Consider the following 27679-nt stretch of genomic DNA (forward strand, 5'->3'; position numbering starts at 1 on the left):
GGGGGCTTTTAAGAATACAGGGGTTGAAAATGAAGAACATGTTGCACTGTCAGAAGGTCCCAGCATATGTGTTAATTATGAGTTCAAATGCAGGGAATAGTTAAACTAAAACAACTCTGTTCAGCCGGTGAATGCATATTCATAGAGAGATAACAGTTATTTTGCAAAGGTGGGGGCTTTCAGATTTACTCTAAGCTCAGGGTCACAGAGAAGGAAAGGAAGGGGGTCTGAAAGATACCCACGCATTCTAAAATACTTTAGCGTTTAATACAGCATATAATAGCTTCAGTAGATAAGAAAGATAAAATGTCTCAGTCACTCAAACTTTTTCACATAATTTGTCAAAAATAGCGCTCATTCACAATCTCATCTCAATAGAATCATGTACTTTATAACATTATAGCACTCACCTCAATGTTTTTTAACTGATGAATGTTTGTTTGTCAAACTTTTTTTCTGTGTATCTGTGTGTGCTGGTGCACCTTCAAATGTGGGGGTGACGGGGCAGACTTGAGCGCATGGATCGATGAGAGTTAATGCCCAGTGTTCAGGCTGTAATGAATGTAAAATGTGTGATGCAGATATTGACTGGGGATAATAGTCCCCCCCATGCATAAGAATTTACTTGGTTGTGATGTGGACGTGCAGACTGTAAAGCTTAAATGAAGTTGTGAAAAAAGACGCAAGCAGCCAGTATCGAAGGGGTGGAGCTAGATGATGTAAAAGTCTTGTCCACAAAGGAGGGGGTAAGAATCTTGAGCAGCTAGTAAAAGTTTTTTTTTTCTCTCTCAAATTTGATAAGACATTGCAGGCAGGAACAGATTAATAATGAATTTGCTTAAAGGATATCACATTTCCAATATTAATAGGTGTTTGTAGATTATTCTGCCCCGATGTAACTCATGTCTCTGTTATTGGTGCTGACATCTTACAGGCCTTATCTGCATCCATCAAATTTTTTTACAGTGTTGTACTACCTTAAACCCAGCTACTCTTCTTACAATTGAGTACCCTGGTTCAAAGGGGGGAAGGAGAAGGCAAAGGTGATCTAGGTATTGCAAATCAGCCATTTTTAATTTTTTTGCAACAAGGTTCTGATCTATCTGAAATAGAATATCAGCCTGATTGTCTAGCAGTGATGCAACAAGAAAATTTAAGTTTTAAAAAGTTACTGAAAGCCCTTGTTAACAATGCATATTTTAAGTTGTTTTTTATAGATGGTACCAGGGTTATTGACGACTCCACACTGGACATGCAGTGGTCACACAACAAGATGTCCTAAAAGCAGAATGCCTCCGCATGTCTCAGTACAAGAAGCGGAACTAAAGGCACTCACTGAGGCGAGTAGAGTGGCAGAAGGTAAGACGGCAACCATTTACACTGACTCCCGGTATGCATGTGGCATAGCTCATGATTACGGCCCAACATGGAAGGCCAAACAGATTTTTACCTCAGCAGGACAGCCAATTAAGAATGGTGCAGCGGTGCAGGGTCTTACGGAGGCCCTACTTACTTCTACCTGACAACGTGGAAAGCTTACACCAATTCCTACAACAGAGAAACAAGAGGCAACGTCATCACAGACCACACAGCAAAGGCAGCGGCCCTCAAGCCGTGGAAGAAAAGAAGAAAACAAGAATTTAACAATAACTTTGGACATTGACTAAAAACTTTGGACTTTGATGAAAACTTGGACTTTGATAAAAACTTGGACTTTGATAAAAACTTGGACTTTGATATGCTAAAGACTTTACAGTTACAAGCCAGCAAGGAAGAAAAGGAAAAATGGACTAAAAAGGGGCGGTGTATGGCGAACAGTCAACAGAACTTGCCTACCACAGTCCTTGTGCCCCATGATGGCCCAGCTGACGCACGGAAAGACGCACCTCCCAAAGCAGCAATGATGTCGACGCTTGAACGAGGACGGGGGGCTCCTGGGTTTTCTGTAGCTGCTGCATCATTTGTCCAATTTTGCATGATCTTTGCCGTAAGCAACAGGGCAGAAGTAAAATTTGCCACATAACACTTGCCTAGACCACTCTACCCATTTCAGGGATTGCAAATTGGCTACACTCCGCTCCCACTTGTTGGGAAGTATGAATATGTGCTTGTTGTTGATTTCTTTTCAGGTTAGAGACTTACCCTGTTACCAAAGTAAAAAATCAGGTAACCGCACAGAAGCTCATGAATGAGGTAATCTGCAGATATGAGGTACCGGAAGTGATTGAGTCAAACAAAGGTACACACTTCACAGGTGAAATAATGCAACACATCATGTCTGCTTTGGGTATATTCCAGGCTTATCACACACCCTACCATCCGCGGAGTAGTGGGAAAGTAGATACAAAAGACAATGGAGGAAATGGGCAAATTTTGAATTGAGTGTCTTCCATTAGTTCTTTTCCTGGAGGGTACATGCCACAGTAGCTGAATTTGGGGAATGATTCTCTTGTTAATTTTGTCATAGGCCTCTTCAAGGAATTGTCAGTAATGCATTCTGCAGTCTCTGCTTTTCTCCCAGGTCCTACAGATGAGTGTCACAATCTGAAACCAGGTGACAGGATCTATGTGAAAAAGTGTGAGAGAGAAACCCGGTTTGAAGGTCCCTACCAGATGCTGTTCACCACCCCAACTGCAGTCAAGCTCGAAAGTAAGCCCACTTGGATCCACACCTCCCACTGCAAAAAGGCCCTGGGTCCCAGAGCACAGAACTCATGATCCTGCATATCCTTTACATGCTATAATGTGGTACAATTCCTCTAACACACACCTTTGACTACTGTACACTAGCCCCTTGTTACAGAACAAATTAATACCATCAAACATACAATATGAAGACTACACTGAGGGTGAGAATCTAACACCGCATCGTACTAAGAGAGAAGTTGACGCTCCAGGTGGTAACTTTGATGCACATGTATACATAGATGCAATAGGAGTGCCAAGGGGGGTGCCAGATGAATTTAATTCTAGAGATCAGGTTAAAGCAGGTTTTGAGTCCTTATTTGCTTTTGTCGCTGTTAATAATAATGTAGATTGGATGAATTATATCTATTACAATCAGCAGAGGTTTGTAAACTACACCAGGGATGCTTTACAAGGGTTAGCGGACCAGTTAGGGCCCACTGCATCCATTGCGTTCCAAAATAGAGTGGCCTGGATATGATTTTCGCAGAAAGAGGTGGGGTATGTAACTTCCTGTATGTGTATTATCCCTTTGATCAAAAAGAGTATGAGTAAGGGACTGGACAATGTGACACCAACATTTCCCTTGTTTGAAAAAGATGAAGAGCCAGTTCCGATAATGCCAACCACGTACGTTACCAGAAGAATGGAGAAATGTACCAGTACTGCGCCTGCCCCGATCTTCTAAGATGGATTGTCAGTGGAATTCCCATTTGCCTAGGGATAGTGCAGAAGACCTTAGGTTCGAGCGAGGGCACACCCTGTGGGGTGTTAACTTGTACAGATAGAGGGTATGGATGCCCGGAAATGAGCCCAGGGAATCCATGGCCTCCTTCTAAGGTGAGGTAGGGATCCCCCCCTCCTAGGAGTAGGGACTTACGGGCAGTGGGGAAACCCTGACGCAAGGGAGAGGCGACCGAGGGAGAGTGCAAGGTCTGGTGCTTGATCTCCAGTTTTTAGGGGGGTTTGTAAGGGTATATGTATATATCGCCATATGTTTTTTATGCTTTTATACCTGTATGCAAGTTCTATTCAAAGTTAAAATGAGAAAAACTTATATGTCGCCTTACATCAGATATTCCAAAAGTTTGCAAGGCTGAGAGAGATGTGTCCAGAAATTCAGAGATGATACAGAACCGGACACGAAGGCCGTGTGCTTGGCTGTTTTCCCAGAGGCGCCGTATCAAGATAACGACTGTTCAACTACGTATATAACTTTCACTGTCTCAGGCCGGAAATCCGGACTTTACATATATGTTTATGTGGTGAATTTGAGCCAATGAGACCATTAACCATTCCTAGTTATGTGACCAAAGGGTATAAGACCCCATGTAATCTGTAATAAAGCGCGCAGTTATGTCCCCGTGTGAGGAACTATACCAGACCTCCGTGTGTGGTGTCTCTTCTTTACTGCCGGCAGCGGGGCATTGGGGTGGGCCTGATTGGTGCTGTACGCAGAAATTTCCCTGACAATAGTACCCTACAATGCCTAAAAAAGCTCTCACCTGCTTTTTAGTTGTGGGTTGTGGCCAGTCCTGAATGGCTTCAGCTTTATTGACCTGGGGTTTTATAATACCCCTACCTATTATATACCCCAGGTATCGTGCTTCTTCGAGACCCAAGGCACACTTCTTTGGGTTTGTTGTGAGCCCTGCTTTTCTAAGGGAGTTCAGTACTGCCTGTACCTTAGGTAGATGGCTGTCCCAGTCTTTGCTAAAGATGATGATATCATCTAAATATGCTGACGCATACTGACGATGGGGTTTGAGTATGACATCCATCAATGTTTGGAAGGTTGCTGGGGCTCCATGCAAACCGAAGGGTAGGCAGATATACTGAAACCATCCTTCTGGTGTGGCAAATGCAGTCTTTTCTTTTGCCCTCTCTGTAAGGGGAACCTGCCAGTAGCCTTTAGTAAGGTCGAGAGTGGAAAAGTATCTGGTATGACCCAGTCTCTCAATTAACTCGTCCACTCTCGGCATTGGGTATGCGTCAAATTTTGACACATCATTTAGCTTCCGGAAGTCGTTACAGAAGGGCAGAGAGCCATCAGGTTTTGGTATCAGCACGATAGGGCTGGACCATTCGCTTTTCGACTCCTCAATCACCCCGAGGTCTAGCATTTTCTTGACCTCCTCCGAGATGGCTCGTCTGCGGGCTTCTGGAACCCTGTACGGTTTCAACTGAACCTTTACCCCTGGTTCAGTTATAATGTCGTGTTTTATGATGCCAGTACACCCTGGTATATCGGAGAATACATCTGAATTACGTCGTATAAATTCCCTAGACTCTTGCTGTTGGGATTTAGACAGGGACCCTGATACACACACCTCTGGGACCCCACCATGGGGGGTGCTCACTGCAGTCAGGGCTTCTCTGTCCTTCCATGGCTTAATTAGGTTTACATGGTACAACTGTTCTGGTTTCCGCCTACCTGGCTGGTACACCTTATAGTTTACCTCTCCGACTTTCTCGATTATTTCATAGGGCCATTGCCATTTTGCTAGGAACTTCCTTTTTTAGGGTGGGCACCAACACTAGTACCCGATCCCCGGAGTAGAAGCTCCTCACCTTGGCGGACCGGTTATATACCCGGCTTTGGGCTTCTTGAGCCTGCTGTAAATGTTCTCTAACAATGGGCATGACCGCCGCAATTCGATCTTGCATGAGGGAGATGAGTTCAATAACACTCCTGTAGGGGGTGTACTCGTGCTCCCAGGTCTCCTTGGCTATATCAAGGAGCCCCCGTGGACGTCTACCATAAACTAACTCAAATGGAGAGAACCCAGTGGAGGATTGTGGGACTTCACGGATTGAGAACATTAAATATGGCAGCAGACAGTCCCAGTCCTTCCCGTCCTTATTGACTACCTTTTTGAGCATGCTTTTTAGGGTCTTAGTGAATCTCTCAACAAGACTATCCGTCTGTGGGTGGTACACCGACGTCCGTAAGTGTTTAATATTCAGCAGCTTACACAATTCCTTCATGACCTTTGACATAAAGGGGGTTCCTTGGTCAGTCAGGATCTCTTTTGGTATGCCCGTGCGGGAGAACATATGAAGTAGTTCCTTTGCAATACCCTTTGATGAAGTATTGTGCAAAGGAACAGCTTCGGGGTAACGGGTGGCATAGTCTACAACCACTAATATATGTTGGTGACCCCGGGCAGACTTTACCAAGGGTCCGACTAGGTCCATAACGATCCGCTCAAACGGCACCTCTATGATGGGCAAGGGCACTAAGGGACTCCGGTAATGGGGCATAGGAGCTGTTATTTGGCACTCTGGGCATGACTCACAGTAATGTTTTAGATCCCCATGTACCCCGGGCCAGAAAAAACGCTGAAGAATGGGTTCCCTAGTTTTTTCGCTCCCGAGTTGACCTCCTAGCACATGCTTGTGCGCCAGGTCCAAGACCATCCCACGATAAGGCTGAGGTACCACCAGCTGTTCCACAACCTTCCCACGGACCTTGTCAACCTGGTACAACAATTCTTGATTGACTTCCAGGTGTAGGAAGACTACATCAGCCCCTGGGAATTGAGGCTCCCCATTTATCACTTTGACATTTTCCCTGGCTTTTACTAAGGTGGGGTCTCGGAGCTGCTCAGTTCCGAAATTGGCACGTGAGACCTCTAAGTCAGGCATGGCAACCACTTCGTCCTGCACCTCCGTCTCACCTGCCAGTACCGTTAAGGGAAAGTTATCCCCATTCTCTTGGGCCACCCCTACTGCTGGAACAGTACCCTCAGGGTCAAACGGTTCGGGGCACACATCATACATATTGGCATCATCATGAACCTTATTTGCAGACGACCCTCGGTTTAGCCACAAGTCCCAAAATAGGGGAAAGTCTCTCCCGAGGATCACGGTGTGCATTAAGGATTTTACGACGCCCACCTCATGAGTGGCAGGGCCACACGGAGTCTCAAGTCTCACTGGTGCAATAGGATACTCCTTGGTGTCCCCATGCACACACACAACGCCCATGCGACGGCCGGTGACGGTTGTGGGGTCGACCAAGCTGGAGTGCACCAGTGTAACCAGGCTCCCCGAGTCTAGTAGAGCTGTCACCGCAAAGCTGTTCACTTTTATGTGGCTTAAGGGGCGATCAGTTTCTGACAAAGGTTCGGCAGAGCATACTGGCCGAGTGAACATCGACCTCCGCCGGGCAGATTCCCAGTCCATGGGCTCCACAATGAGGGGACAGTTGGCAGCAAGATGCCCGGGCTCATGACAGCGCCAACACCGTATGGGGGCTCGGTCTCCTTGGGGTTCTACCCAGGACCAGACTGTCCATTTGGGGCTCCCCCTCTGTCCCAAATGATCCCCCTCTGAGCCGCCTCCCTTTGGGACACTTTTGACACCCATTACATATGGAACAGTCTTACCAGGGGTTCCGGTCGACTTGCTGTTCCCGAGGTTGGAGCGTCCAGGAGGCACGCCTTGCAATAAGTCCTCCGTGACTTTATACCTCTCGACGAGGCTCAGAAGTTTGGAATTGGAATAGATTGTTTGTGATCTTCGCTCCACTTTGACCAGAGAAGACAAACCTTTTGTCCCTACAGAGAGCCATCAGGTTTTGGTATCAGCACGATAGGGCTGGACCATTCGCTTTTCGACTCCTCAATTACTCCAAGGTCTAGCACTTTCTTGACCTCCTCCGAGATTGGCTCATCTGCGGGCTTCTGGAACCCTGTACGCTTTCAACTGAACCTTTACCCCTGGTTCAGTTATAATGTCGTGTTTTATGACACCAGTACGCCCTGGTATATCGGAGAATACATCTGAATTACGTCGTATAAATTCCCTAGACTCTTGCTGTTGGGATTTAGACAGGGACCCTGATACACACACCTCTGGGACCCCACCATTGGGGGTGCTCACTGCAGTCAGGGCTTCTCTGTCCTTCCATGGCTTAATTAGGTTTACATGGTATAACTGTTCTGGCTTCCGCCTACCCGGCTGATAACCTTATAGTTTACCTCTCCGACTTTCTCGATTATTTCATGGGGCCATTGCCATTTTGCTAGGAACTTGCTTTCTAGGGTGGGCACCAACACTAGTACCCAATCCCCAGGGTTGAAACTTCTCACCTTGGTGGACCTGTTATATACCCGGCTTTGGGCTTCTTGAGCCTGCTGTGGGATGCAGCAGGAGCTGCCCCGCACCGCGTCGCCATTAATATGCCAGCCGGACACACGTCCTCTGTTTCCGCCTGCCCAGCTAGTGCTGCGGGTGGTTTTTACAGCACCCCGTGATTGGCTTCTGCGGCTGTCAGGCTATCCGCCCCAATCAGCGGGAGTTCTGACAGCATTTAAGCCTTTCAGTTCCTTCCCAGTTCGCCAGTGTATGTTTGGTCTTCAACTGCACTCGTGTTCCCTGTTTTGGACTCCTTGCTTTTCTCTCGTTGCCGACCTAGATTGCCTGACCTGCCTTGTGTTTTGTTTGTGACCTATATTTGTCTGTAAATCTGACCCCTGCCAGCATCCTTAACCAGTCTAGGGACTGTCGCCCAGTTGTCGTCCTAGGGCTTAGCCTAGGGGGACAAGTAGGTAGGGTCAGGGGTTGTGGGTAGTGATAGGAACTTTTAGTTACCCGGACCCTGGCCCTTGACAAATGCAAACAGAAGCAGACAACCCCCATACAAAGTATCAACTAGCAACCTGTATTTTGAGCAAAGCAACCAATTTTCCTCTGCATCATGGTTAATGTACCATGGCAGAAGTCCCAGAAGATTAGAGAAGGGGAAATGTTGTCCCTATCTTCAAAAAAGGGAAGAAGGTGGATCCAGGAAACTACAGGCCAGTGAGCCTGACTTCTATACTGGGAAAGATCTGTGAACAAATTATTAAACAGCATGTATGCAAGTACTTGGATGAGAATGGAGTAATTAACCAGAGCCAGCATGGGTTTGTAACAAACAAGTCATGCCAGACGAATCTAATTTCTTTCTATGATAGAATCACTGACTGGGCAGCATAATAAAGTAGATGTGACCACATGCAAGGTGCAATATAAAATCCTTCTTTTATTCCTCCAAACATAAAAAAATACACAATGTTTTGACTCCTCAGAGTCTTTTTCAAGTTTAACCCTAATGACGCGGACCTTTTTTTTTTCCATTTTCATTTTTTCCTCCCCTCTTTAAAAAAATCATAACTCCTTTATTTTTCCCTCGCCATCGCTGTATGAGGGCTTGTTGTTTTCTGTGGGACGAGTTGTAGTCTTCAATGGTGTTATTTAATGTTCCGTATAATGTACTGAAAAACTTTAAAAAAAATTCTAAGTGGAGTAAAATGAAAAAAAACCTGACATTCTGCCATCTTGTTTCTACGGCGCACAACTTGCAACAAAAACAACATGATAACTTTATTCTATGGGTCGGTAGGATTACTGTGATACCAAACTTAAATCGTTTTTTTTACTGTACTACTTTTTTTTTTTTTCAAAAACATTTAATTTTTTTCAATTATTTTCTGCCGTCATCTTGGGCGCGCAATATATTTTTGCGGGATGTCCTGTATTTTCTGATAGTACTAATTCAGAATACATATAACTTTTTGATCCCTTTTTATTGTGTTTTTTTCTGGGAGACAGGGTGACTAAAAGTGCATTACTGGCATTCTTTTTTTTTTTTCCCGGACGCCGTTCACAGTGCGGGGTAAATAATGTGCTACTTTGATAGATCGCACTTTTACAGACGCGGTGATACCAAATATGTGTTTTTATTTTATGATTTAGACTTCTTAATTACAGATATGGCAAAAGGGGGGCCATTTAAACTTTCATTACTTTTTTTACAAATAAAAAAAAAACTTTATTGATCTTTTTTTTTACTCTACTTTTAAGCTCCCCTGGGGGACTACAACCAGCGATGTTTTGATCGCTCCTGCAGTATGACGTAATGCTATAGCATTATGTTATACTGCATTCTGACAGGCAGCCTATCAAGCCACCCCATGGGGATGGCTTGATAGGAAGTCTTTTAAGGCAGCCCTGGGGCCTTTCAGAAGACCCCTAGCAGCCATGACACCTGCATGGCTTCCCTGATCTCACCACGGGGGGGGGGGGCGTACGGGACCCCTGAACAGCGTTCGGGGGCTTAAAATGCCGCTGTCAGAATTGCATACAAAAGAGCAACACATCCGATAAAGCAAGGTACAAGTATGAATACCGTTATATTCAGGATTCATCCCCCTCGGGGGCATCGAGTCTCACAAATACATCCAGCAAAGTTCTTTCTTCTTGCTTTAGCTCTATCTCCTCCTCTGACAAAAGGTGATGCTCCATTAATCACATGAAACTTCATCTGACTGATGGAGTCACCTCTATCGTGGAAATGGCGAGGAATCGGCGAATCAAGACTATTGGTCCGAATGGTGCTCTTATGTTTTACTATCCTGCTCCTTACCCCTATTTGTGCTGGGGGTGGTTTTAGTGTTTTGCTTGGTGTTTTCTGGAGTTTGTCCGGTGTGAACACGGTCTTGCATCGATGCTCGGTGTGGTGCGTTAACAGGGGGCTACCATTCTTACTAAACTTCATCTCTGATAAACTCATCATAATACATGAGGGAGAAGAACTGCATTCAGCACTAGAGGTGGACATTCTGAAAGCCATGTTATGCCTGCTGTCTGTGTAATACTCGGACGATTTCAAGAATTTGCAAGCAATCTGCTGCGAGGCCTCCTGCACCCCTCAGTAATTGTCCAGCTGGATGACATATTGATCATCGTGATCTTCCTTTGCACTGAAATCATGTTATGTTTAATATGCTTTTATTGCATTTTGCTTGTTGTGTACATATACATAACATAACACATATACGGAGAACAAAGGCACTTATTGGTATAGGTCACGCGGGGCCTGACAAGAGGAATATTTATGAGGAGCTTATGCTAAATTAAATCAATAAACCGTATCAACATCTGTAGGTCTCTTCCAAAACTTTCTGCGGACTGACCTCTGCTAGCAACAAAAGGAATAATATCAACATGGAACAATAAATTAGGACATTACATTGAGTCCTTGCTTCTGTCTTTTCTCATGCCTGTTAGAGTGATTCATTTCTTTGTTAATTAAGCCTAACACAACAAAACAGTAATCAACACTGGGTAGACAAGAAGAGAGAAGAGGGGAAGAAGAAAAAAAAGGGTTATAAGTTGACTAAGGAATTAAAAGAGAAGTGTGGAAGAACAAGAGGAAATAGGGCTCCGCTGGGGGAGACTAGATAAGTACAGGTGGAAGGGCAGAACTCTCGGGTCCACCCCGAGCACCATCCCCCCCCCCCCCCACCTGCAACGCAATCTTTGTCATCTCTTACCTCTCGGCCCTCGTCCCCTCACCATCCCATTCTCAGCTGGAACTGCAGCGAGTCGCGGTATATGTTCCACATCGCCCAGGCCTGAATGCCGTGTCTTGGACCATCGGCACCTTCGTCGCCCAGTTCCTCAATATACATTAGTTGGTTCAATTCCTGAACGAACTCCAAAATGGATGGGGCCGAGTTGCTACGCCAATGACACGGGATGACCGTTTTGGCTGCTGTAAGAAAGTGCCTTAGGAGCCCTTTTTTAATAGTGGCAAATGGGCCGTGAATGACCGATAGTAGGGCCAGTTGTGGGGTGGCCTCTACCGTACAGTGTGAAGCATCTTCGAACAGTTCAAACACTTTATTCCAAAAGGGCTTGATGAGTGGGTAGTCCCACCAGATGTGTAGCATGGTACCACGCACGGCCCCACATCCCCAGCACACAACTGGAGTTGATGCAAAGATGCGGTGGAGTACATCTGGGCATCTATACCACCTGGAGAGGAGCTTAAAGTTTTCCTCCTGTGCAGCGCAGGCTAGGGGTAGTTTATGTGAAAACGTGAAGGCCTTTTCCCAATGGGAGTCCTGCAAATCCATCAACAGCTCTCTACCCCAGCTCTCAACATAACTTGGTAAGCCCGGTGTGAGCCTATCTAGGATAATTCTGTAGATCCACGAGAGGGCCCGGTTTGGGGGTTCCGATCTCAGAAATCTACGGAATATTTGGTGTATCTGTTTGAAAAATATGGCCGGTAGCTTAATTGGTAATGTCTGAAAAAGATAAAGGAATTTGGGGGTCACGTCCATTTTCAGTACGTTTATCTGCCCAAACCAGCTTAGCTGTTTAGTAGCGTAACCCTTTAGATCTTTTGTCACTCTTTCCAAAAGGGGAACGTAGTTAAGGTGATATAGTGACGTAGTGTCCGCCGCTAAATGGATCCCTAGATACTGGATGGAGGTCGAGCGCCATTTGAAATTGAACTGGTCGGTAAGGTGGGCCACTTCACTAGGAGGGAGCGATAGGTTTAATGCTTCGGATTTGTGTAGATTGACCCTGAAGTTGCTCAAGTGGCCAAAGTGGGCAAACTCTTAAAGTATCGCAGGGAAAGTGGTGCGTGGCTGTGATACAAATATGAGAAGGTCGTGTGCGTATAGGGCTAACTTGCGGGTCTGACCCCGACTTGCAAGCCACGTACATCTAGGTTTTTACGTAGTGCCACAGCCAAGTGCTCCATCACGATGACGTACAGAAGGGGGGATAAGGGGCATCCCTGTCTCGTTCCGTTCCTGATAAGTATCGGATCGGACAGCAGGCCATTCACTCGTATCTGCGCTGATGGGTTCCTGTACAAAGCCAGAGTCCAATTTAGAAATCTCGGTCCTAGGCCCAGGTGTGCCAAAGAGGCACTCAGGAACTCCCAGTTAACGCAATCAAAAGCCTTTTCGGCATCCACTGAGAGAAGGCAAAATGGCTGCGGCAGGTGATGGGCTTGACATCAGGAGGAGGGTCTTGTTGGTATTATCCCTAGCCTCACGCCCTTTTATGAATCCCACTTGGTCGTTGTGAATTTGGGACGGGAGTATGGGAGCTAATCTGCCCACTAGTCAAGGTTAAGAAGTGAAATTGGGCGGTAGTTAGAGCATACTCCTGTATCTTTGCCCGGTTTAGGGAGCACTGTGATGTGCGCCATGAGGGACTGCGGGGGGAACGGGGACGCGGGAGAGATGTGGTTAAAAGTCTCAAGTAGAATTGGGGTAAGAATTTCCCCGCATTGTTTAAAGAACCTGGGGGTGAACCCATCCGGGCCTAGGGCTTTCCCAGATGGTGAGGCCTTGATGGCTTCACTAATTTCTTCCGCTGTGAATTCGGAATCTAGGGATTCCTTGACCTCTTCTGAGATACCCGGGAGGGCTGTTTTTTGTAGGTAAGTTTCTATTTTGGCTTTCCGACCGGCTGGGGTCATGTCTGACAACTGGCCCTGTATGTTGTAGAGATCCTGGTAATAGGCACTAAAGGTATTGGTAATTCCCCTAGGGTGGAGCCTCTTTTGGCCTTTATTATCCACTATGTGGGGGACGTATGTGTTGTTTGTTCTGTTACGTAGAAAGCGCGCCAGAGTGTCCGCATTTATTAGCGTGTTCGTAGGAATATCGCTTCAGACTATCTCTGTATCTCAGGTATTTTTGGTCCAGGAGTCTTAGCTCCTCTCCTGCATTTAATAGTTCGTTCTGAATGGATTGGGACCTAGATTGCCGGAACGTTTTCTCGAGTTTTGCTATTTTGTCTAATAGGGAAACTGTTTTTGCTGCTTTTTCGCGCTTCAGACGTGTCCCGTGTTTAATGGCGACCCCCCGCAGAATGCATTTAAGTGCCTCCCATTGAACCGGTTTAAGGGTATCGTCAGCTGAGTGGTCCGTGAGGAAATTCTCAATGGTGCTGCGTAGGTCGGTGCAGCATAAAGGGTCTTTCAGAAGATTGTCATTTAATCTCCATGACCATGGTCTATCGAAGGCGCCGGGAATTGTTAAGGAGAGGATTGGGGCGTGGTCCGACCAAATTGCCGACCCAATAGAGGCCTCCGGGTTCCAAGCTAGGGCATGGTGGCTCACTATTATGAGGTCAATGCGGCTATGGGACTGGTGTGCTAGGGAGAAATATGAATAGTCCCGTTCTGTAGGATGAGTCGCCCGTCAAACATCTACCAGTTGGAGCTGTCTAAGGGTCCCGTGGGATCTACGGAGCTGTGATGCTGAAACTGATGCTCGTCCGGACGAACAATCCCGTACGGGATCTAAGGGGAAATTAAAGTCGCCCCCCAACACTACCACCCCCTCTGCAAATTCGGCTAATCTATTCAATATACCTCTCCCCACTTGGGCAGGACTCCGATTGGGAAGGTACCACGCTGCAAGAGTGAAAAGCCTACCCCACATACGGACCTTTAGGAAGACAAAACGACCCTCCAGATCCAGTTCAGTGCCCAGGATCTCGTGTGGTACTATGCCACGAAGTGTTTGTCTCTCATGGCCGGGACATGTCCCTCACGAAAATGCGTCTCCAGTAGAAACAAAACATGTGATTTTAGTTTATGCATTTGGTATAGGATTTGGCTCCTTTTTGCGCCACATTGAGGCCTCTAGCGTTCAGTGAGCAGAAATTTAGTTTGGTCATGGTTGCGGGTAATATGCGGAACGGCTTAATGAAAGGGGCGGAGCCCAGAGGCGCTCCCGGAGGCAAAGCCTGTGTAATAGTATTGGCTGGTCTCGAGGGCTCCGGTTCCTCGAGTCCCCCCCAGGGAGCGGAGTGGTGTCCTTATGAGGAGGGGGGGGGAGAAGGGGAGGAGAGAAATGGGGAAGAGGGAAGTCGGGGGGACACTAAAGCAAAAAAAAGAGGAGATGAGAAGGACAGACAACAGGAAATTTAAACTTCTATATTTGGTATTTCACTGAACATCAAGAATGGGCTGCACCCGCCGCTCCCTGCCAGTGGGGGAGGTGCCTAAGCTCTTAGAGTAACGCTGGGTAAAGAAGAGAAAAAAACAATGTACGGCAATGATGTAAACACTGGGGGAGGGAAAAGGTAAAAACCTGCCCTTGTGGCGAACTAGAGTCAGCCCTGGGCCCCCCAATGATTGGGACGCGCTTTCCAACGACGGAGGGACCACCCCGGAAGGCACCCCCAGCCGGCCGCATGGCAACATTATTCAGAATGCAACATTTTGAGAAACCAGTAGATAAAGTTCGATCAGGTCAGAATTTGCAGCTTTTCAGAGCTTGAAAGCAAGACTGAGTATGGGCAGAGTTTTGAGGTCAGTTTCAGCCCCGAGGGGGGGGGGGGGGGGTCGGGGGGGGGAACGTGCTCTATCTCATCTTTCTCGGTGTCTCCTCCTTCTTCCTGGGCCCCTATATGGTTGTTGAGGGTGTTCGTTTCTGGGTAAAGGGGGTAGAGTTGGCCACCCCAGAATGTCGGGAATCGGGATATCAAAAGTCTCGCAGAAGGCCGGTACTTCTTCTGGGTGCCTCAGCTCTCTCATGCCTCCTCTATGTCGGATTTGGAGGTGAAATGGGAACCCCCAGCTGTATGCGATGTCATGGCGATGTAGTTCCTCGAGTAAGGGGCGTAAGGCTCGTCTTTTAGCCAGTGTGAATCTCGATAAGTCCGGTAATATCTGAAGCCTTGCCCCTTCGAATTGTACGTCTCGTCTTTCACGGGCCCCTCTCATTATGGCTTCTTTCAGCTGAAATTTTTGTATCTTGCATACCACGTCGCGTGGCCTATTGGGGTCTGTGGGTTTTGGGCCCAGCACTCGGTGACATCTGTCCATTTCCAATGGGGTGTCTGGTGGGACATCTCTGAGGTCGTTGAAGATGAGTCTCACAGTCCTTTTCAATCTACTGGGTTCAATTTCTTCAGGGAGGCCTCTAACGCGAATATTGCACCTGCGACCCCTGTTTTCTAGGTCGTCTAGAGAGTCCATAAGAAAATGTAGTTGGTGGGACACCGCAGCCAGGGCATCTTCATGACTTTCCGCCCTATCAGCGAGACTAGCCACGTCACCCTCGGTTGTTGATACTCTCTCTCACAGGTGGTGGACCTCTTGGCGGACTGAGCATATCTCGGCTTTGTATGCTGACTCTAAACACGAGACATAGTTTTCCATGTCCTCTCTAATAGGGATAGATTGTAGTTGGGCACGTAGCTCACAGAATTCTGATATCATATAATCATGGCTCTCTTGACTGTCTTGTCTGGGGGGGGGGGGGACATATTGTTGGTATGTGGGCTGCTCTTATTGCCCTCAGCGTTTTGTGAATGCTCTGCGCCTTTATCATTAGGTGTGGCTGTGCTCACTAATGGCCTGTTTGCCTTCGGCGACCGTGCCTCTTGTGTGGGGCTGCAGGTCTCTCTGTAAGAGGTATATGAGGTCTGTCTGCCGTCTGAGCCTGCCTTTATGTTGGGGGTCACAGCTCCTGTTTTAGGAGCCCAGGCTTGGGTTTCAATCTCAGACCCAGTGTCCTGGGGTTTGTTACGGGCAGTTCTCCTGAGCCTTTAGAGCCCTGTGTACCCCATTGGTGCTGGAAGTTCAGTTCTGAGTGGTCCCCATCTGCTTCCCTGGACCCCACCTCTGTCTTCCATCCCCTAGTTGAGGTGGGGGATTTTCTTATTGCTGTAGGATCAGGGTTAGGGGGACTGGTGTTGGCTCTCTGGTGGGGGGGCTGTTAGTGCCATTTTGTGTGTCCATGTATGCCATAAACTGCAGCTTCTTCCTTACTATGGGCGGCTGTGTCTCCTCTTGGAGACCTGTCTTCTCCCCTGCTAGCTGGCCGGTGGAGTCTGCGGGCGTCGGCGGTCCCCCCCTATCTTTCCCACAATACCTCCGCTACCGCGCTGCATCACATGACCTGCCGTGGTGTCTCCCTCCGCCGCAGTTTACCTGGAGGGGCTCCGTAAGTAGCCGCTGTTGTCCGGGTCTGTATCCTCACCCCTGGAGCCGCCGTATGTGCCTGCCGGGTTCGCGGTGGAGACACCAGGAGAGAACTTCTTTTCTATGTGCCGCTGCCCAGGCTCGTTAAGCTCCTTCGGCACCTCTTCCGGTCAGCCGCCGGCGCCATCTTGGGGCTCTCTCCGCTTCCCACCAAGCATGTAAGCCTCTAATCCGTGGCTTGTGGAGGTCCGGGAGTGGGCTGACAGACGTCTCTGGGGTCTGCCTTTTTTTTTGCTACTTCCCATTGTGGTTCCCTGGTCGGGTAAGTCGCCGTGCTACGGGCCGTTGGCGCCTCCGGGATCGGGAGCCCTCAGAAGTTGCTGCCTCTCTCCGCCATGGCCAGGCCACGCCCCCCTAAAATCATGTTATGACAGTCTTACGGCGTCTACACCAAAACCATCTCCATGCCAAGTACAGTTAGCTTTTTCTGGAGTACATGGTATTGACAAAAAAGAGCTGTCCACTGTTCTCAATCGGCCTGAACCTCGGAGTCTGAAGGCCATCCAGTGATTTTTGGGGTTTACAAATTATTACTGCCCATTCATCCCACACTTTTCCTCCTTGACTGCCATGACTTGCTAGGGTGCAAACCCCAAAAATTAGGCACCCAAGGCTGAATAGGTCTTTGCCCAACTGTTGCAGATGTTTTTTCCGTGCTTCTATTCTTCATCACCCTGATACCTCCAAAACTATTCTGGAGGCTCTTCCTTCCCTTAGGACAGAAGCCCTTTTGTAGCAAAAGCATTCCAAGAACAAAAACACACTAGCTGGAGTTTCTTCTCCAAGTTTACCTTTGCTGAGAAAAAGTATCCTACTGGGTACTGCCACGTACTGGCAATTAAGCTTTCCTTGGAAGAATGGAGGCACCTGCTGAAGGGATCTGTGTCACGGATCGACGGCTCTGAGCGCTCTCACCGCTATCAATCTGTTAAGGCCAACCCTCGATCAATCAGTCAATCAGTATTTCAAGCATGGAGTCCTTAGAATACAGGAGGATCTGTACCCAGCTTTCCCAGGCTTCTGCATGCATGCAGACCAGGAAGCTCAGATCACCCCCCGCTCCGTTCTAATGACTCAGCGCCTTGCAATACTTACACAAACTTGTTACAATATCACCAGGAAGATGGAACCTGGACTATGAATTATGCACACAATCATCAGAGTTATGATTCATTTTAAAGTGGACAAGGCTTAACTAATAGATTGCAGATTTATTCAAGAAAAAGACAGAGAGACAGGAGACAGACAGATAGATATGAGATAGATAGATAGATAGATAGATAGATAGAGAAAAAAAAGAGAGAATATACAAAAAGGTTGTTACACAGGAGTATAAAGATATTCATGTATATACACAACAAGCAATATTATAAATAAACAGGAGAAAATAAAAGAAAGGTACGGGATTTGGGATACACGGCCCAAGGTTCCATTACACGCAGTCACTGAAGTGAATAGGAGAGCCTTACGCTGAAAGCGTATCTCTGTAGTCTGACAACCCGTCCTCTGTGGGCCCCCAGATTTAAAAGCTTCCCCAGAACACACCTCCCCCTGCCCCCTCTGACATCATACTGTTAGCGCAATTTTTGCTATTCGATATATACTGTGGGTGCCATATTAGATAGGAATAACGTACAGGCCTGGAGAACCTTTCAAAGACCACACGTCTGACCATCATGTGCACCAAAAGAGTCTGTCTTTATTTAGGTGGGTAAAAGTTTGTATAAGCTTTCAAATCAGGAAGTGAAGTAATTTAGGATACAGTTACATTATTCTGTGTGCTGATAGGTCATTCTCAGAGGGAGGTATTTGTGAGGTAGCTGTGAGATCATTCACCAGGGGGAGCTTCCCTTGAGCATGCCCTGTTCATTCTTCACTGGTCGTGTGAAGGAGATACTTCCTGTTTTCTCTCCAGCCAGCCATTTCCTGTCCCTTTACACAAAGACATTCCTAGATAAGTAGTTTTCAGCTGGTTAGAACCAGTTTGACCAGCTTTTGGACACAAAGCACTGCTCCTTCAATACTTGTGGTGGTGGTGGTGGTCGTGGTGGTGGGGGCGATGTTCTCTTCCTCCAGAAGGTTAGATTAGAGACACAACGTAGCATCTTCACAGCTGATAAAAATACAGACACAATGGCGAACCTCTCAGCCATCTTCCACAATACAGAGAAGGGAGGGTTGGATTCGTAGGAGCAAATCATAATTCCCCATGTCGGTCATATCTCCGCACAAGGTCCTCCGATCTGGAAGATACTTACCATATTCCTGGTCACGATTTTATCTATTCATTGATATCAAGCGAAACGCGTGAGGGGCGTGGCCTAACCACCATTACTAGCAGTCGCAGTGCAAGTGGGCTCCGTTGGAAACAACACAAACTGTGTTTAACACATTCTCCAAGCATCCTAAGCCCTCCTGGCCTCTGTGAGATTTCCAGGGGGCAGACAGCAAGAGAAAAGCACGCTGTGAAGCCGACAGAGCCACCGAGAGGAACGACGCGTGCAGGGGCCTAGCTGCGTGGCCGAGCAGGAGACTAAATCTCAGACACCTACGGCCACGGCCGACCACGGTGCTTGTAACAGCAGCCGGAGGGCAGCTGTCAAACAGGAACATACCCGAGACCCTCCCCGCTGCTGCAGGACACCAAGCACTCTCCTGAAGCGTAAGAAGCTGTCAAACGCAGAGGGAGCCGGACAGCGAAGCCTGCTCTTGCTGGTAGACCCAGGACCTCTGTCTGCATGCCTGTGCTGCAGTCAGAGGGAGCAGAGCACCGATCATCTAAACAGCCTCTGGTCCATACAGACGGAACACCAAGACACACAGGAGGACTGCAACCTCTCCTGGGAAGGACTGTGTGCCATGACAGTGAGTAGATACCCAACACAGGTTCCCCAGTGACTCTTCCATATATCCATCCATAAATAACCATACAGAGCCATAAAGTCTCACTGTGTCTGGACAAACTTACTACATCGGCACAGATCTCTCCCCAATAATAGGTGGTGGCCCACAAACCTGAACGCCAAGTTTAATTACCCAAGTATCACCCCCCCCCCCCCCCCCCTAGCCACCCAACTGCTGCAGCACAGACTGGGACAAACCCCATTCTACATGAATTAGCAACTAAACTTGTGTAAACATAATGTTCTGATCGGTACTCTGTTCTCCGTGCCCTACGCAGACGTGACTACACGAGCCTGGCAGCGCAATGGGTAAAACTGCGAAAGAGAAAGCGCACTATGCTGCCGGTCAGCAACCTGCATCTACAAATCAATCAGACCGCTACCTGAAAAGAGGAAGTGCGCATTCCCCTGCGGGCGTCCAGAAGGCACCCCTCACTCACATGGGTAGTGGTAACGAGCGGCGCGCAGACGTCAGCTATATCAAAGGACTTCCTCACAAGAGCCGGACATCCGGACCTTACAGAACTGACCAACATAAAAACAGAAACCCAACAGAAAGGCGAAAAACACTTATTACGTAACCAGATGATCCATCCGCCAACGAAGCATCACCAAGAGATCAGAGCCAGAGAGCGCGAACGCTGGTGGAGGATCAGGATCACAGGACCACCCGAATCAGCGGCACCGGGCGCCCTCAGGAAAGTGGCAATGTCGTTATTTACCCTGTCCTCCACCCCTCCCCTAACCTTCACCTCTCCTCCCCTAACCCTATCCTCCACCTCTCCCCCCCTAACCCTGTCTTCCACCCCTCACCCTATCCTCCACCTCTCCTCCCCTAACCCTGTCCTCCACCTCTCCTCCCCTAAACCTGTCCTCCACCTCTCCCCCCTAACCCTATCCTTCATCACTCCTCCCCTAAACCTGTCCTCCACCCTCTCCCCCTAACCCTATCCTCCACCTCTCCCCCTCTGCTGGGTGAAGACGCCGGGCCTGCAGCGCCCTCTGCTGGGTGAGTGGGTATCCTGAGAGGTCAGTACCAGTTGCGGGTGGTACCAGTGCCTCCATGCTGGAGGTGGGGGTTACTCGCAGTGCAGCTCTTGTCCGGGGTGGAGACAACGGCTGAATGTGAATATACAGCGCAGTAACTGCACCCAACCAGCGGAGGGCAGGATTATACCGGGGGAACAAGCGGCGGCCGCACACAGAGCAGCATGGCCGCCGGCCTGACAGCCTCTACATCGCCATCTGCCTCTCCGTGTCACATGTACATCCGGCCCTCCCACATCCCCACCCTGCTGCGCACTGCGGCCGCACTCACAATCACCGCATGTACGCCTGTCACATGACCGCACGCTGTAACGCATCCCGTCAGTGCGATGGGTGATGAGGGGCGCTAACAAGCGCAAAATACGTGAAAGTACAACAGACAGCGCTCAAGAACCACGGCGTTTGTGGGAGCGCACGTCTGCGCGGCCCACTGAAGCCAATGGCGGCGTTGTACCGTGGTGACCGTGGCCCTCGGGATGCCGTACTAATCGTGGTACAAAGCAGCATGTGTCAGATGGCAGTATGAAGGAAAGCTATGGCGGTACACCCCACCAGCGCAGCTCTGGTCCAGGCCACACCCCCTTCACACAAATCCTAGATGACCCCCCAGCAGCAAACCCTCATGTCATATACAGAGCAAGGAGCTCCGCCCCCTCCAGCACGTGTCATTACTGCTGAGCTCCACCCCCTGGTCACATGGCAGTGACATCATCACCGGCCGCCTCCACCCCTGGTCACATGGCAGTGATGTCATCACAGGCCACCACATCTCATCACTGCTGAGCTCCGCCCACCTAATCACATGATAGTGACGTCTTCACAATCAGCCTCCACATCTCCTGATCGCATATTAACAATTTCTGTAACAGCTCTGCCGTATTCAGCAATTCCAGCAACATGATTGGTTGTTTGGGTTGGCTGATTCAACCTGATTGGTTGTTTGGGTTGGCTGATTCAACCTGATTGGTTGTTTGGGTTGGCTGATTCAACCTGATTGGTTATTTGGGTTGGCTGATTCAACCTGATTGGTTATTTGGGTTGGCTGATTCAACCTGATTGGTTGTTTAGGTTGGCTGATTCAACCTGATTGGTTGTTTGGGTTGGCTGATTCAACCTGATTGGTTGTTTGGGTTGGCTGATTCAACCTGATTGGTTGCTAGGATTGAGCGGTTACAGAAATTGTTAATATGCTCACTTGAGCTGAACTCCACCCCCTGGTCACATGATAATGATATCATCAACGGCCGCCTCAAACACTATTCATCACTGGTCACATGGTAGTGATGTCATCAAAGGTCCTTCAACTCCTGCAGTGTATACAGAGCAGGTCCTGGTGTGCTGTTCTCTCTGTTATCAGCCGGATCAGAGGATATACATATATCCAGCAGTACAGTAAGCTGACATTGGGGTTGTGCTCTCTGTTATAAGCCGGTATCAGAGGAGATATATATACAGCTGTACAGTAAGCTGACATGGGGGTTGCACTCTCTGTTATCAGCCGGTATCAGAGGAGATATATATACAGCAGTACAGGGGTTGCACTCTCTGTTATCAGCCGGTATCAGAGGATATATATATACAGCAGTACAGTAAGCTGACATGCAGGTTGCGCTCTCTGTTATCAGCTGCATCAGAGGAGATATATATATATACATATATATATATATATATATATATATATATATATATATATATATATATATATATATACACACACACATACACAGCAGTACGGTAAGCTGACATGCAGGTTGCGCTCTCTGTTATCAGCCGGTATCAGAGGATATATATATATATATATACAGCAGTACAGGGGTTGCGCTCTCTGTTATCAGCCGGTATCAGAGGATATATATACAGCAGTACAGGGGTTGCGCTCTCTGTTATCAGCCGGTATCACATGATGTATATATACAGCAGTACAGGGGTTGCGCTCTCTGTTATCAGCCGCTATCAGAGGATATATATATATATACAGCAGTACAGGGGTTGCGCTCTCTGTTATCAGCCGGTATCAGAGGATATATATATACAGCAGTACAGGGGTTGCGCTCTCTGTTATCAGCCGGTATCAGAGGATATATATATATACAGCAGTACAGGGGTTGCGCTCTCTGTTATCAGCCGGTATCAGAGGATATATATATACAGCAGTACAGGGGTTGCGCTCTCTGTTATCAGCCGCTATCAGAGGATATATATATATATACAGCAGTACAGGGGTTGCGCTCTCTGTTATCAGCCGGTATCAGAGGATATATATACAGCAGTACAGGGGTTGCGCTCTCTGTTATCAGCCGATATCAGAGGATATATATATACAGCAGTACAGGGGTTGCGCTCTCTGTTATCAGCCGGTATCAGAGGATATATATATATATATCCAGCAGTACAGGGGTTGCGCTCTCTGTTATCAGCCGGTATCAGAGGATATATATATACAGCAGTACAGGGGTTGCGCTCTCTGTTATCAGCCGGTATCAGAGGATATATATACAGCAGTACAGGGGTTGCGCTCTCTGTTATCAGCCGGTACCCTGTGACCTCTCTCCCCTCAGGCCCCGATGGACGGCATGGAGATGAGCGGAAGGATATTAGCCGTCACCTGGGAGATCATCTACCTGCTGACCGGAGAGGTGAACTTCCCTCCATTCCTCCCATCTGTCTTGTATTTGTGCCATCCCTGAGCGTCTCCCTCCATCCACAGGAGTACACAGCAGTGAAGAAGACAGCGACTCCCATCATCCATCCTCACTCCCTGATCCAGAAGCTTCTAGAACTCACCAACAAGATGACGGAGCTGCTGACAGGAGAGGTGACTGCGGGGAATGTGGGGGGACATTCTAGCGGGGGGCTCTGGCTGATGACTGGATATTGTGTTGTCAGGTTCCTATAAGGTGTCAGGATGTGGCCGTCTATTTCTCCATGGAGGAGTGGGAGTATGTAGAGGGCCGGCGGGATGTGTACGGGGCCGCCATGCTGGAGGCGGGGTCACCAGGTAAGAGGAGTGGGAGTATGTAGAGGGCCGGCGGGATGTGTACGGGGCCGCCATGCTGGAGGCGGGGCCACCAGGTAAGAGGAGTGGGAGGATGTAGAGGGCCGGCGGGATGTGTACGGGGCCGCCATGCTGGAGGCGGGGTCACCAGGTAAGAGGAGTGGGAGTATGTAGAGGGATGTGTACGGGGCCGCCATGCTGGAGGCGGGGTCACCAGGTAAGAGGAGTGGGAGTATGTAGAGGGCCGGCGGGATGTGTACGGGGCCGCCATGCTGGAGGCGGGGACACCAGGTAAGAGGGGTGGGAGTATGTAGAGGGCCGGCGGGATGTGTACGGGGCCGCCATGCTGGAGGCGGGGTCACCAGGTAAGAGGGGTGGGAGTATGTAGAGGGCCGGCGGGATGTGTACGGGGCCGCCATGCTGGAGGCGGGGTCACCAGGTAAGAGGAGTGGGAGTATGTAGAGGGCCGGCGGGATGTGTACGGGGCCGCCATGCTGGAGGCGGGGTCACCAGGTAAGAGGAGTGGGAGGATGTAGAGGGCCGGCGGGATGTGTACGCGGCCGCCATGCTGGAGGCGGGGCCACCAGGTAAGAGGAGTGGGAGTATGTAGAGGGATGTGTACGGGGCCGCCATGCTGGAGGCAGGGTCACCAGGTAAGAGGAGTGGGAGTATGTAGAGGGATGTGTACGGGGCCGCCATGCTGGAGGCGGGGTCACCAGGTAAGAGGAGTGGGAGTATGTAGAGGGCCGGCGGGATGTGTACGCGGCCGCCATGCTGGAGGCGGGGTCACCAGGTAAGAGGAGTGGGAGGATGTAGAGGGATGTGTACGGGGCCGCCATGCTGGAGGCGGGCTCACCAGGTAAGAGGAGTGGGAGTATGTAGAGGGCCGGCGGGATGTGTACGGGGCCGCCATGCTGGAGGCGGGGCCACCAGGTAAGAGGAGTGGGAGGATGTAGAGGGCCGGCGGGATGTGTACGGGGCCGCCATGCTGGAGGCGGGGTCACCAGGTAAGAGGAGTGGGAGTATGTAGAGGGCCGGCGGGATGTGTACGGGGCCGCCATGCTGGAGGCGGGGCCACCAGGTAAGAGGAGTGGGAGGATGTAGAGGGATGTGTACGGGGCCATCAGGTAAGAGGAGTGGGAGTATGTAGAGGGCCGGCGGGATGTGTACGCGGCCGCGATGCTGGAGGCGGGGTCACCAGGTAAGAGGAGTGGGAGTATGTAGAGGGCCGGCGGGATGTGTACGCGGCCGCCATGATGGAGGCGGGGTCACCAGGTAAGAGGGGTGGGAGTATGTAGAGGGATGTGTACGGGGCCGCCATGCTGGAGGTGGGGTCACCAGGTAAGAGGGGTGGGAGGATGTAGAGGGCCGGCGGGATGTGTACGCAGTCGCCATGCTGGAGGCGGGGTCACCAGGTAAGAGTAGTGGGAGTATGTAGAGGGATGTGTATGCGGCTGCCATGATGGAGGCGGGGTCACCAGGTAAGAGGAGTGGGAGGATGTAGAGGGATGTGTACGGGGCCGCCATGATGGAGGCAGGGTCACCAGGTAAGAGGAGTGGGAGGATGTAGAGGGCCGGCGGGATGTGTACGCGGCCGCCATGCTGGAGGCAGGGTCACAAGGTAAGAGGAGTGGGAGTATGTAGAGGGCCGGCGGGATGTGTACGCGGCCGCCATGCTGGAGGCGGGGTCACCAGGTAAGAGGAGTGGGAGGATGTAGAGGGATGTGTACGCGGCCGCCATGCTGGAGGCGGGGTCACCAGGTAAGAGGAGTGGGAGTATGTAGAGGGCCGGCGGGATGTGTACGCGGCCGCCATGCTGGAGGCGGGGCCACCAGGTAAGAGGAGTGGGAGTATGTAGAGGGCCGGCGGGATGTGTACGGGGCCGCCATGCTGGAGGCGGGTCACCAGGTAAGAGGAGTGGGAGTATGTAGAGGGCCGGCGGGATGTGTACGCGGCCGCCATGCTGGAGGCGGGGCCACCAGGTAAGAGGAGTGGGAGTATGTAGAGGGCCGGCGGGATGTGTACGCGGCCGCCATGCTGGAGGCGGGGTCGCCAGGTAAGAGGAGTGGGAGTATGTAGAGGGCTGGCGGGATGTGTACGCGGCCGCCATGCTGGAGGCGGGGTCGCCAGGTAAGAGGAGTGGGAGTATGTAGAGGGCTGGCGGGATGTGTACGCGGCCGCCATGCTGGAGGCGGGGTCACCAGGTAAGAGGAGTGGGAGTATGTAGAGGGATGTGTACGCGGCCGCCATGCTGGAGGCGGGGTCACCAGGTAAGAGGAGTGGGAGTATGTAGAGGGCCGGCGGGATGTGTACGCGGCCGCCATGCTGGAGGCGGGGTCACCAGGTAAGAGGAGTGGGAGTATGTAGAGGGATATGTACGGGGCCGCCATGCTGGAGGCGGGGTCACCAGGTAAGAGGAGTGGGAGTATGTAGAGGGCCGGCGGGATGTGTACGGGGCCGCCATGCTGGAGGCGGGGTCACCAGGTAAGAGGAGTGGGAGGATGTAGAGGGATGTGTACGCAGCCGCCATGCTGGAGGCGGGGTCACCAGGTAAGAGGAGTGGGAGTATGTCGAGGGATGTTTCCGGGCCGCCATGCTGGAGGGGCTTCTTGCATCACAAGGTAACACACGTAGCCTTATTGAGATGGCCTTCTACTGATAGGGAAGTTGGAAGATGCCTTAAGATTCCCGGTTGCTGAAGCCTTCCAACGGTTATCCGTACTATGATGGCTGTTGGAAGTATATAGCCGCGCTTGGAAGTAACTTGTTATACCAGAACACAACCGGATGGGATCAGCAGTTGTCTGTTTACTCCACCTACAGGCAGATATGTATAGAAGGACGTTTGCGATGAGGCTAGAACACGCCTCACTTGTAGTAATTATAATTTATAATAATAATAATCTTTATTTGTATAGCGCCAACTTATTCCGCAGCGCTAATTTATAAGAATTCCCCTATCACTGACCCCTACACTGCCAGCAGGCGTCTCTCCAGCGTGTAGAGCAGACCTCTCAGACCGCGGGTCCAGAGACACCACAGTTACATATTTAGGAGCGCCCGTCCTCGCTGGGGAGCAAGGCGTCTTGAGACGCCGATTGGTTCGGATTCTTCATGCTTCTCTGCTGCTCATCCAAGGACTGTTTACCATCTGTAAGCTCTTATATACGATGGATACCTGATAGAAGAGCGGATACAAGATGGAGTCGTATTCATCTCACCAACAAAGTCCATCATTTCTCTAACACAACAGATTGCGCTTTGGGGAAGTTGAATGCTCTCCTTGCATCGGATGTTTGTTCTTCACCCAGAAGAGATCTTATATAGTAATATTGTGCGTTAGGCTGAAATAAGCCCCCCGTCCCCCCAGTTCAGCTTATTACCCCCCAATGTAGATCCAGAAGAAGGAAAAACCACAATGAGGTAGAAGCCAATTTACCTCATTATAGGGAGAAAATTTCTTCCAATTTTCTGGTAATGGGGACAATCCCCGGATCCCCGACCCTCCTGGGTAATCAGGGATATAACATGGAACATTGTAACACTCAGGAAAGGCATCCAGAACCTCTTACATCGTATCACCATCTCCGCGTCCTCAGAAGAGACTGCTATAGCCTCACTGCTCTTACAGTAAAGACACCCTTCTATGTTACGTAGAAACCTTCTGTCCTCTAGATGTAGAGAGTGCCCCCTTGTTACAGTCCTGGGTATAACAGATGATGGAGAGATCTCTGTACTGACCCCTGATATATCTATACATAGTTATTAGAGCGCCCCCTTGTTACAGTTCTGGGTATAATAGATGATGGGAGAGATCTGTGTACTGACCCCTGATATATCTATACATAGTTATTAGAGCGCCCCCTTGTTACAGTCCTGGGTATAATAGATGATGGGAGAGATCTCTGTATTGACCCCTGATATATCTATACATAGTTATTAGAGCGTCCCCTTGTTACAGTCTTGCATATAATAGATGATGGAGAGATCTCTGTACTGACCTCTGATATATCTATACATAGTTATTACAGCACCCCCTTGTTACAGTCCTGGGTATAATAGATGATGGGAGAGATCTCTGGACTGACCCCTGATATATTATACATAGTTATTAGAGCGCCCCCTTGTTACAGTCCTGGGTATAATAGATGATAGGAGAGATCTCTGTACTGACCCCTGATATATTATACATAGTTATTAGAGCGCCCCCTTGTTACAGTCCTGGGTATATTAGATAATGGCAGAGATCTC

At 49.4% G+C, this 27679-nt stretch overlaps 2 protein-coding genes across 4 annotated transcripts in view; one reads left to right on the forward strand and one right to left on the reverse strand.

Moving 5' to 3' along the window:
• Window positions 1-27679, reverse strand: part of LOC136617486 (zinc finger protein 84-like) — a 522213-nt gene that overhangs the window by 358307 nt on the left and 136227 nt on the right. The window lies entirely within an intron of this gene.
• Window positions 21728-27679, forward strand: part of LOC136618030 (gastrula zinc finger protein XlCGF66.1-like) — a 461032-nt gene continuing 455080 nt past the window's right edge. The window contains exon 1 of the mRNA XM_066594299.1: window positions 21728-21825. The gene's annotated coding sequence lies outside the window, so the exon portion shown is untranslated. The remainder of the gene's footprint in view (window positions 21826-27679) is intronic.

The sequence above is a fragment of the Eleutherodactylus coqui genome, chromosome 1, assembly GCF_035609145.1.
Source record: "Eleutherodactylus coqui strain aEleCoq1 chromosome 1, aEleCoq1.hap1, whole genome shotgun sequence".
Lineage (NCBI taxonomy): Eukaryota > Metazoa > Chordata > Amphibia > Anura > Eleutherodactylidae > Eleutherodactylus > Eleutherodactylus coqui.